Source organism: Melanerpes formicivorus, unplaced genomic scaffold (genome assembly GCF_026170545.1).
Source record: "Melanerpes formicivorus ecotype bairdi unplaced genomic scaffold, bMelFor1.0.p_v2 SCAF_33, whole genome shotgun sequence".
Classification (NCBI taxonomy): domain Eukaryota; kingdom Metazoa; phylum Chordata; class Aves; order Piciformes; family Picidae; genus Melanerpes; species Melanerpes formicivorus.
The window spans coordinates 9435508-9445730 of NW_027142385.1; the positions used below are offsets into that span (position 1 = coordinate 9435508).

Genomic DNA, 10223 nt, shown 5'->3' on the forward strand with positions numbered 1-10223 from the left:
GGTGAGGCGAGGCGGAGGCAAACCTCTGGTTTGCAGCTGGAGAGGGAGAGCTTGGAGTGACTGGTGCGTAAGAAAGCTTTGGAAACGACCCCTGTCTGCCCTCTCTGCTTCTAAAAGGCTTTTAGCATTGGAAACTAAAACCCACGTGGGGGCCCGGCTGCTGCCCACGCCCAGGGAGGTGCTCAGTGCTGCCACCCGGTGTGTAACGGCCGGCAGTGCAGCCGTACCGCGGCGTGTGCCGCCCCGTGGGAGCTCAATGCTGCCACCCTGTGCGTAATGGCCGGCAGTGCAGCCGTACCGCGGCGTATAGCGCCCCGTGGGAGCTCAGTGCTCAACCCTGTGTGTAATGGCCGGCAGTGCTGCCGTGCCGCGGCGTGTGCCGCCCCGGGGGAGCTAATTTCTGCAGCCTAACTGCGCTGAATGCTCGAAAATTCTTAGGGGGAGAGCGGAGAGCGGAGAGCTTGACTCGAGCGTCGCTATGGATCCGGCGCCTGCGCCCTAGCCCGGATCTGCTTCCCAGTCGCTTCCAGTTCTCTGCCAGTCCTTTGGTGGGAGGAAACTGTTGGGACCGGGAGGGCACCGGGAGGAGGCCATTACTGTGTAGTTTGGTAATACCGACGGCTGCAGCTGGTGCTGAGCTAAACAGAATGATCACAGAAGGCTTTTGCTCTGAAGCCAGAGCTGCCTGCTGGCGGAACGAACGTTTTTCTGACAGCTCTTGGAGGAACATTTCTGTAGAGGTGTTCCCCAGGGCTCCTCAGCTGCTCAGAACTCAACGTGTTGTCTTGGAGGGGAATAAAACCCATGGAAAGCTGAGAGTGAGGTGACAACGCAGGCACCGTCCCCCCCGGCGTGTCACCGTCCCCCCCGGCGTGTCACCGTCCCCCCCCGGCGTGTCACCGCCCCCCCAGCGTGTCACCGCCCCCCTCCAGCGTGTCACCGCCTCCCCCAGCATGTCACCGCCTCCCCCAGCGTGGCACCGCCCCCCCAGCGTGGCACCGCCTCCCCCAGCGTGGCACCGCCTCCCCCAGCGTGGCACCGCCCCCCCAGCGTAGCACCGCCCCCCCAGCGTGGCACCGCCCCCCCAGCGTGTCGCCGCCCCCCCAGCGTGTCGCCGCCCCCCCCAGCGTGTCGCCGCCCCCCCAGCGTGTCGCCGCCCCCCCCAGCGTGTCGCCGCCCCCCCAGCGTGTCGCCGCCCCCCCAGCGTGTCGCCGCCCCCCCAGCGTGGCACCGCCCCGCCCAGCGTGTCACCGCCCCGCCCAGCGTGGCACCGCCCCCCCAGCGTGGCACCGCCCCCCCCAGCGCGGCACCGCCCCCCCAGCGCGGCACCGCCCCCCCCAGCGCGGCACCGCCCCCCCCAGCGTGGCACCGCCCCCGCCCAGCGTGTCACCGCCCCCCTCCAGCGTGGCACCGCCCCCCAGCCTGAACCCCACCCCCCAGCATGGCACCGCCCTCAACAACATGGCGCCAGATGCTTTCAGGGTTGTGGCTCGTAGAGGTTGCAGCTCTTCTGCTGTGTCCCAGGTCAGTGCCAGTCTCTGCTGCTTTGTGGGGTTTCTCTATAGCAGCCGCTGGAGGTGCGCGGGGCTTGGGGGGGTGGCCACCGGCGGGGCAGCGCGGGGCTTTTTGGGGGGGGGGGGGGGGGGGGGGGGGGCGTGTCCGGGCTTGGCCGGTGGGGCTCTGCGGGGGTGGCGGCTGCTGCCTCAACCGTACCCAGAGGCCCCGTGGGAGCTCAATGCTGCCACCCTGTGTGTAATGGCCGGCAGTGCAGCCGTGCCGCGGCGTGTGCCGCCCCGGGGGAGCTCAATGCTGCCACCCGGTGTGTAATGGCCGGCAGTGCAGCCGTACCGCGGCGTATAGCGCCCCGTGGGAGCTCAGTGCTCAACCCTGTGTGTAATGGCCGCAGTGCAGCCGTGCCGCGGCGTGTGCCGCCCCGTGGGAGCTAATTTCTGCAGCCTAACTGCGCCGAATGCTCGAAAATTCTTAAGGGAAGAGCGGAGAGCGGAGAGCTTGACTCGAGTGTCGCTATGGATCCGGCGCCTGCGCCCTAGCCCGGCTCTGCTGGCGCCACAGGGGCAGCGTCCCGGTGGTCGCTATGGATCCGGCGCCTGCGCCCTAGCCCGGCTCTGCTGGCGCCAGAGGGGCAGCGTCCCGGTGGTCGCTATGGATCCGGCGCCTGCGCCCCAGCCCGGCTCTGCTCGCGCCAGGGGGGCAGCGTCCCGGTGGTCGCTATGGATCCGGCGCCTGCGCCCTAGCCCGGCTCTGCTCGCGCCAGGGGGGCAGCGTCCCGGTGGTCGCTATGGATACGGCGCCTGCGCCGCAGCGGGTCCGGTCCCGCGCACGCGCCCTCCTCGCGGGCTGCGCCCCGCTTTTCTGGCCTTGGGGGCGGGCGCCGCGCTGAGCAGCTTTGGAGCCGGAGCGGTGACGGAGAGCCCTGATTCGGCGCCTGACGCCGTTCTGTGCCCCAGGGTGCCTGCGAACCGCCGTCCTTTGGCGGGGCAAGGGGTGCTGGCGCATTCGGGGAGCTCGCAGTGCGGTTTCCGGTGTCGCTGCCGGCCCGGGACTCCCAGGTGTGTTCCTTCCGGCGTCTGAAGGTGGTCTGGGGCCATCGGCAGGGCTTTTGGGGGTGACGGAGGAGGTCTGGGGACACCTAAAATGGTCTGGGGATATGTAAAGTTTAGTGGGGCCATCTGAAAGGGTCAAGGGTCGTGGGGAGGCAGCTGGGCACCTCCGTCGGACCCTTTGGGAGGTCTCTGCAGGCTCCCCTGGGAGCTGGGGGTGTCTCGGGGTGGGTTTGGGTTTGGGTTTGTGCTGCAAACAGCGTTGATAATGACTTAGAGAAAGACACACAAGAGACTCACTAAGTCTCTTGTATCGTGCTTCTATTCTGGCGCCTGACACAGGTAGGATCATTTCAAAAGAGCTGTGTGTCTTCAGAGAGGTTTGGGCAAACTTTTATACAAAAAGTTATCTGTCTATAATGACAGAGGTCCAGATGCTGCCTATCTATACAAAGCTTATCTATCTAAAAGAGCAGAAGTACACATATCATGCAGGTGTCCTTTATCGTATACAAAGGAGCATCTTGTCCAAGACTAACAGAAGTGAATCACTGACAGATCCTGTTATTCCTTCTCTATCCAAAGGCTGTCTGCCAGCCCCTCTCCCCCTCCCTGCGTTCCAGCATTTCAGCTAACAAGCGGAAAATTCTTATCAACTCTGTGGTTCTGTTAATGAGACTTTTCTGTTCGTCAATTCCCCCCTTTCTCACAGCCAACAGTATATTCCTATACTATATTTTCTTAAGTCAAACTTTGGACCCAGGCTTTCTGAGCTATCTTTCCCATGCTGACACTTGTGGAAGTTACTCTCAGATGTAGTCACCCAGTCTGATGGCCCCCAAGTCCAATTCAATGAGGCTTCCCCAAATAAAGGGGTCCTCATTTGGCCTCGAGGAAGTTCAGTGCATATCCAACAGTTAGAGAGATTAGTTTGCAAAGCCAATTCTTCCCTAACGTGTAAGTACATATTGCCTTCCCATCCCTCAATTTCCTTGCTGTGCTGCAAAGACTTTGAGAGGCATTTCTAGGTATTAACTACAGCCAGGGCAATCCTTCAAGTGCCCTAGGAATGCGGTGAAAACCTTTTGGGAATTGTTCCTGCTCTGTTACTCCTCAAGCTATGAGGAGCTCTTCAGGGCAGCTCCAAGGTTAGGTTTGGATTCTCCTGGAGTCGCACACAGAACGAGTCTCACGATTCCAGTGGTCTAATTTCATAGCTGCATTTTCTTCTCTCTGCCTAGGTGACAGGACGACCTCACTAATGAAGAGAGATAGCCTGAGCTCTGCAGGAACCTTGAACCCAAGCAGCCAGTGCCTTCTGTGAGTACAAGCTGTCCTTGCTCAACGTGGAACTAGTTGAGAGCTGAAGCCAGACCATACCTTAATTCCCTCAGCTTCCTCTTCTGCACGTTAAACAGTCCCAGTTCCTTCAGCCACTCCTCGTAAGGCTTGTTATCCAGACCCCTCACCAGCTTTGTGGCCCTTCTCTGGACTCACTCTCTCACAAGGGGTGTCCTGGGGAACACTACTTGTGCCCGGCCGGCCACCGGCTGGGTTTAACTCTGTTCCCCACCGCTCTTGGGGCCCAGCCATCCATCCTGTTCTGCTGTCCAGCAGTCCCTTTGAAAAAAAATCCATCTGAAAAAAGAAGTAGCAGAGAAGGAAAGCTGAAGCTGCAAAGATTGCAATCCCCTCAGTTCTGGTTGTAGCCAGGTGGGGGTTGGTCTCTTCTCCCAGGCAAGCAGCACCAGAGCAAGAGGGCACAGTCTCAAGCTGTGCCAGGGGAGGTTTAGGCTGAATGTTAGGAAGAGGTTTACAGCTTGGCCAAAGACTCTTCTGATCCCTGTCTTCTGGTCGTGACCAGCAGCGTGCACGGGTGGCCAAGAAGGCCACTGGCAACCTGGCCAATATCAGGATCAGAGTGGCCAGCAGGAGCAGGGAGGTCATTCTGCCCCTGCACTTGGCACTGGTTAGGGCACACCTTGAGTCCCGTGTCCAGTTCTGGGCCCCTCCGTTTAAGCAAGACGTTGAGTTGCTGGAAGGTGTCCGGAGAAGGGCAACAAAGCTGGGGAGGGGTTTGGAGCACAGGCCTGTGAGGAGAGGCTGAGGGAGCTGGGGTTGCTTAGCCTGGAGAAGAGGAGGCTCAGGGGAGACCTTCTTGCTTTCTACGACTCCCTGAAGGGAGGTTGTAGCCAGGTGGGGGTTGGTCTCTTCTTCCAGGCAAGCAGCACCAGAACAAGAGGACACAGTCTCAAGCTGTGCCAGGGGAGGTTTAGGCTAGAGGTTAGGAAGAGGTTCTGCACAGAGAGAGTGATTGCCCATTGGAATGGGCTGCCCAGGGAGGTGGTGGAGTCACCATCTTTGGAGGTGTTCAGGAGGAGACTGGATAGGGTGCTTGGTTGCATGGTTTAGTTGATTAGGTGGTGTTGGATGATAGGTTGGACACGATGATCTTGAAGGTCTCTTCCAACCTGGTCCGGTCCATTCCATTCCAATCAACTAAACCACGGCACTGAGTGCCTCATCCAGTCTCTTTCTAAACACTTCCAGTGATGGTGACTCCACCACCTCCCTGGGCAGCACATTCCAAAGGCCAATCTCTCTTTCAACCTGCTCTATTCTATTCTATGAAGACCTTCTTCCTAACATCCAGGTTTAATTGGTGAGAGCAACAGACTTGGTTGCTGCCACCCGCTGCTAAGGGGTCTGAGTGGCCCCCAAATGGGGTTTGGAGGCAGGTAGAGGTTTCTTTTGGCAGGTGAAGGGGTTTTGTGGGCATCTAGAAGGGGTGTGGAGCCCCCTGAAAGGGTCTGGGATAGTGTCAGGGGGTTCTGGGCTGGTCCACCAGCGGGTCTGGGGACATTAGAAGCGTCTGGGGGTACCTAAAACGGAGCTGGGCGTATCAGATGGGGGGTTTGGGTGCCTCCAAAGGGGTTTTGTGGGCATCTAAGTTGGGGAATCTGGGGGGGTCCTGAAGGAGTTGGGGGGTTCTCCTCAAGCTATGAGCAGACACACAGACAGTTGTTAACGGACTTTCTTTGATCATTCCAGGTCTGGTGTGCTGGGACTGGCAGGATCTTCCTGAGCTGTCCACGTACAGTTTCTGTCGACGCTCTTCAGCTCGTACATCCGGTTTGCTGACAGAGGGTGTGGGGTTTGTGGGGCCCGGCAGCGAGACTTTTCCAAAGAGGAGCTCTTAAGGGCAGCTCCAAGGTTAGGTTTGGAGTCTCCTGGAGTCGCACACAGAACGAGTCTCACGATTCCAGTGGTCTAATTTCATAGCTGCATTTTCTTCTCTCTGCCTAGGTGACAGGACGACCTCACTAATGAAGAGAGATAGCCTGAGCTCTGCAGGAACCTTGAACCCAAGCAGCCAGTGCCTTCTGTGAGTACAAGCTGTCCTTGTTCAACGTGGAACTAGTTGAGAGCTGAAGCCAGACCACACCATAATTCCCTCAGCTTCCTCTTCTGCACGTTAAACAGTCCCAGTTCCTTCAGCCACTCCTCGTAAGGCTTGTTATCCAGACCCCTCACCGGCTTTGTGGCCCTTCTCTGGACTCACTCTCTCACAAGGGGTGTCCTGGGGAACACTACTTGTGCCCGGCCGGCCACCGGCTGGGTTTAACTCTGTTCCCCACCGCTCTCGGGGCCCAGCCATCCATCCTGTTCTGCTGTCCAGCAGTCCCTTTGAAAAAAAATCCATCTGAAAAAAGAAGTAGCAGAGAAGGAAAGTTGAAGCTGCAAAGATTGCAGTCCCCTCAGTTCTTGTGGTACCCGCTGTGAGATCCTAAGCCACCTGAACTGAGCCGGTCAGGCAGCCAAGCTAGTGCAGCAGTGTCTTCTGGAGAGTTGATAGGAGCCAGTTCTGTGGGGTTTGTTGAAGTGAGTGGCCAGTCGTTCTACATGAACAATTGTCTCAGTGCTAGCAAGTAGGAGGCTCTGAAGTGTGGTACTTTGAATGCTCCATTCATACTTGCCCTTCAGGAGGAGCCAGCTCTTTCATTGAAGGATCTTCCTGAGGTGTCCAAGTACAATTTCTGTTGACACTTTTCAGCTCTTACATCCAGGTTGCTGACAGTGGATGTTGGGTTTGTGGGCCCTGGCAGCGACAGTTTTCCAAAGAGGAGCTCTAAGGCCAGCTGCAAGGTTAGGTTTGGATTCTCCTGGGGTGCCTGTGCTTGAAAGCCCCCCAGAGGCCGTGCAGAGTGGTGCTCGCAGTAGCTCTGTGCAAGTCTGCCATGGGCTCAGGAGGCCAGTATCTAGAGAGAGGGAAGGACAGAGACACTTCTAAGACAGTTTTAAAGAAATAATTATGAGAAGAGGCAAATTAATTCTGGGGACTCATGTGATATATCTGTTTAAGAGAAAAAAAAAATGAAGGAGGTTTCTGACCATAACCAGGCTGACAAAGCACAGTAATGTGGTTTCCTATGGGATTCAACTCCTCCTGCATTGCACAGGACACTTCAACAGCTGTCCTGACAAGCTATAAGTAATGAACTTAATCCACCCTGTGCAAGCAATGGGGCAAAAGATTACAAAATCCATGTATGCAATTGAGACGTGTTACATTGGGACGCCCAGGATACAGCTCATCAAGCTCTCCTAGTGTTTAGACGCAAGATGGAAGAAGGAAGGGGGAAGACAGAGCAGAAGGTATATTTAAATGTGAAACTCCTAGGCTGAAAGAAAAGAAAAACATTTTAAAGACCACTCAGTGAGACTCTGTCACCGGCATAGCTAATCACAGAATCACTGAGTGTTAGGGGTTGGAAGGGACCCCAAAATAGCATCCGGTCCAACCCCTGTGCCAGTGCAGGATCACCTGGGGCAGGTTTTGAATGTCTCCAGAGACTCCACTAAGTCTCTGGGCAGCCTGCTCCAGGGCTCTGGCACACACAGTGAAAAGGTTTTCCCTTCTGTTCCTGCGGAACTTCCTCCTTTTATTCGTCGGACACAGCGAAGCCGCTGGGTCGTGTTGCTGCGGCAAGGTGACCCACCCTGTAGTTGAGGGCCTGGGTCTGTGCCTTCATGGCAGCCTGTTCCCTTGGCACCCTGTCAGCTTAACAGCCCTGTACTCGGGGTCTGTGTGACGAGTTGTGGAGCCCTCCATCCCCCTTCTGTCCCCAGCAGCAGCCCAAGGTCCCTGTAAGCAGGGCTGGGGAGGCTGCTTTAGGCAGCTAACAGGAACCAACCTTGCCTGGCCCTTAGGGGGCTGAGGTCAGTCCCTGGGCTCCTGAAGAGGTGGTGTTGTGCTGCTGCCAGGAGGGCCGGCCCGTAGGTGGGGCACGGGCCAGAGCCTGTGGCTCTCTGTGGGGCTTTTTGGGAGTGCTGCTGAGGCCTCACTCTGTCCTGTTGGCATCCTTTGTCAGGGTAGCCAGATCCTAGGCCTGATGTCTATCGTTAGCTCAATCGCAGAATTTCCTCGTCTGCTGTTCCTGTCCGTAAATTTTTGCCAGTGCTTCTGTAATAAAAAGGTTTTTATTTCTCCTGTAACTTGCAAGCTGGTGACCTCCTTAGGAGCACCACTGTGTTGTTCACAAAGTTCTTTGCTGTTGCAAAGCTGGGAGAAGTGTGAGGTTCAGCTGATGAAGTTTCTCTCTTTAGAAGTGTCTGCTCAGCCGTCCTCTTCCTGGATCTCGGAGCTTTGTCTCTCCCTGTTTGCGGTGCCCCGACAAGGACTTGTGCCGACACATCCTCGGGAAGCTGAAACCACCAAAGGGTTTAATGGGTTTGAGACAAAATTCACCCAACTCCTTCTGCGGTGGTGTACGGGAAAGAGTCGGTAGGGGAAGCCGCAGGACAGCCTGCAGCAAAGCTCAGGACTTGTTCCCTCGCCTCTGCCTTCTGCACGTCTCCTCATCGGCCGCCTGTAAGCGAGACGCTTCACCAGCTGGCTTGTTTGAATTCAGCAAAGTTATGGCATGGAAGTTATCTGGTAGGAGTCGTTGCTAAACAGATGTAGTTGAAGCTTTGTATCTTCCGTTCTCTCTACTAGTTATTCTAATCTTGCCCTGTTGGTTTAGCCCATCAGTTTTCATGTTCTCTTCATCTATTAGTAGCAGAAGAAAGGGCCCCTTGATTCCAGTATTTCTTGCTGTAGTTCAGAGGTAGAGTTGGCTTTCCCTCTGACCTTTTACACTTTTACTTTGTGTTAAGTGGAACCCAAAACCGAATAGGATACTTTGTGTAAAGCTTGAGCAGCCCTTAACTTTCGAATTATTATACTGCATGCACTACTGCTTTGCAACATTCACAGGACTGTGGTGGTGTCAGATAGTTCACTTGCATTTAGCTCCTCAGGGGCCAGGCCTTCCTTTGGGCTGATAGTCTTGGCCAAAGCTGCAATGTTCAGTCCTTGCTGTGAAAGGCAGGAGGTGCTGGCTGGGCAGTTTGCTTTATTTTGTGCCTTTTTGGGGGTGAATCAAAGGGAGTGGGGGGATTGTGGGTGGGCTGGTTCTGCCACGTGGGGCAGGGGGCTGCTGCAGCAGAGGAGCAGGTGAGCGAGGGCTGGGGGCCCCCCCTAAAGTGCTGAAAATTCTCCGAGGGCACCACAATATCTTTAAAAGTGTAAGTACTGGGGTGAGGCGAGGCGGAGGCAAACCTCTGGTTTGCAGCTGGAGAGGGAGAGCTTGGAGTGACTGGTGCGTAAGAAAGCTTTGGAAACGACCCCTGTCTGCCCTCTCTGCTTCTAAAAGGCTTTTAGCATTGGAAACTAAAACCCACGTGGGGGCCCGGCTGCTGCCCACGCCCAGGGAGGTGCTCAGTGCTGCCACCCGGTGTGTAACGGCCGGCAGTGCAGCCGTACCGCGGCGTGTGCCGCCCCGTGGGAGCTCAATGCTGCCACCCTGTGCGTAATGGCCGGCAGTGCAGCCGTACCGCGGCGTATAGCGCCCCGTGGGAGCTCAGTGCTCAACCCTGTGTGTAATGGCCGGCAGTGCTGCCGTGCCGCGGCGTGTGCCGCCCCGGGGGAGCTAATTTCTGCAGCCTAACTGCGCTGAATGCTCGAAAATTCTTAGGGGGAGAGCGGAGAGCGGAGAGCTTGACTCGAGCGTCGCTATGGATCCGGCGCCTGCGCCCTAGCCCGGATCTGCTTCCCAGTCGCTTCCAGTTCTCTGCCAGTCCTTTGGTGGGAGGAAACTGTTGGGACCGGGAGGGCACCGGGAGGAGGCCATTACTGTGTAGTTTGGTAATACCGACGGCTGCAGCTGGTGCTGAGCTAAACAGAATGATCACAGAAGGCTTTTGCTCTGAAGCCAGAGCTGCCTGCTGGCGGAACGAACGTTTTTCTGACAGCTCTTGGAGGAACATTTCTGTAGAGGTGTTCCCCAGGGCTCCTCAGCTGCTCAGAACTCAACGTGTTGTCTTGGAGGGGAATAAAACCCATGGAAAGCTGAGAGTGAGGTGACAACGCAGGCACCGCCCCCCCCGGCGTGTCACCGTCCCCCCCGGCGTGTCACCGTCCCCCCCGGCGTGTCACCGCCCCCCCAGCGTGTCACCGCCCCCCCTCCAGCGTGTCACCGCCCCCCCTCCAGCGTGTCACCGCCTCCCCCAGCATGTCACCGCCTCCCCCAGCGTGGCACCGCCCCCCCCAGCGTGGCACCGCCTCCCCCAGCGTGGCACCGCCTCCCCCAGCGTGGCACCGCCCCCCCAGCGTAGCAC

The 10223-nt window shown here is 57.4% G+C and overlaps 1 long non-coding RNA gene across 2 annotated transcripts; it reads left to right on the forward strand.

Moving 5' to 3' along the window:
* The first annotated feature begins 1448 nt into the window (after window positions 1-1448).
* Window positions 1449-9938, forward strand: LOC137450001 (uncharacterized). 2 transcript variants are annotated; one of them, XR_010989529.1, is made up of 5 exons: window positions 1449-1524; window positions 3803-3881; window positions 5613-5774; window positions 5868-5946; window positions 8169-9938. It is a non-coding gene; the product is annotated as an uncharacterized lncRNA (long non-coding RNA). The 2 variants fall into 2 exon arrangements; XR_010989530.1 differs by lacking the exon at window positions 1449-1524 and adding an exon at window positions 2410-2570.
* Window positions 9939-10223: the final 285 nt, after the last annotated feature.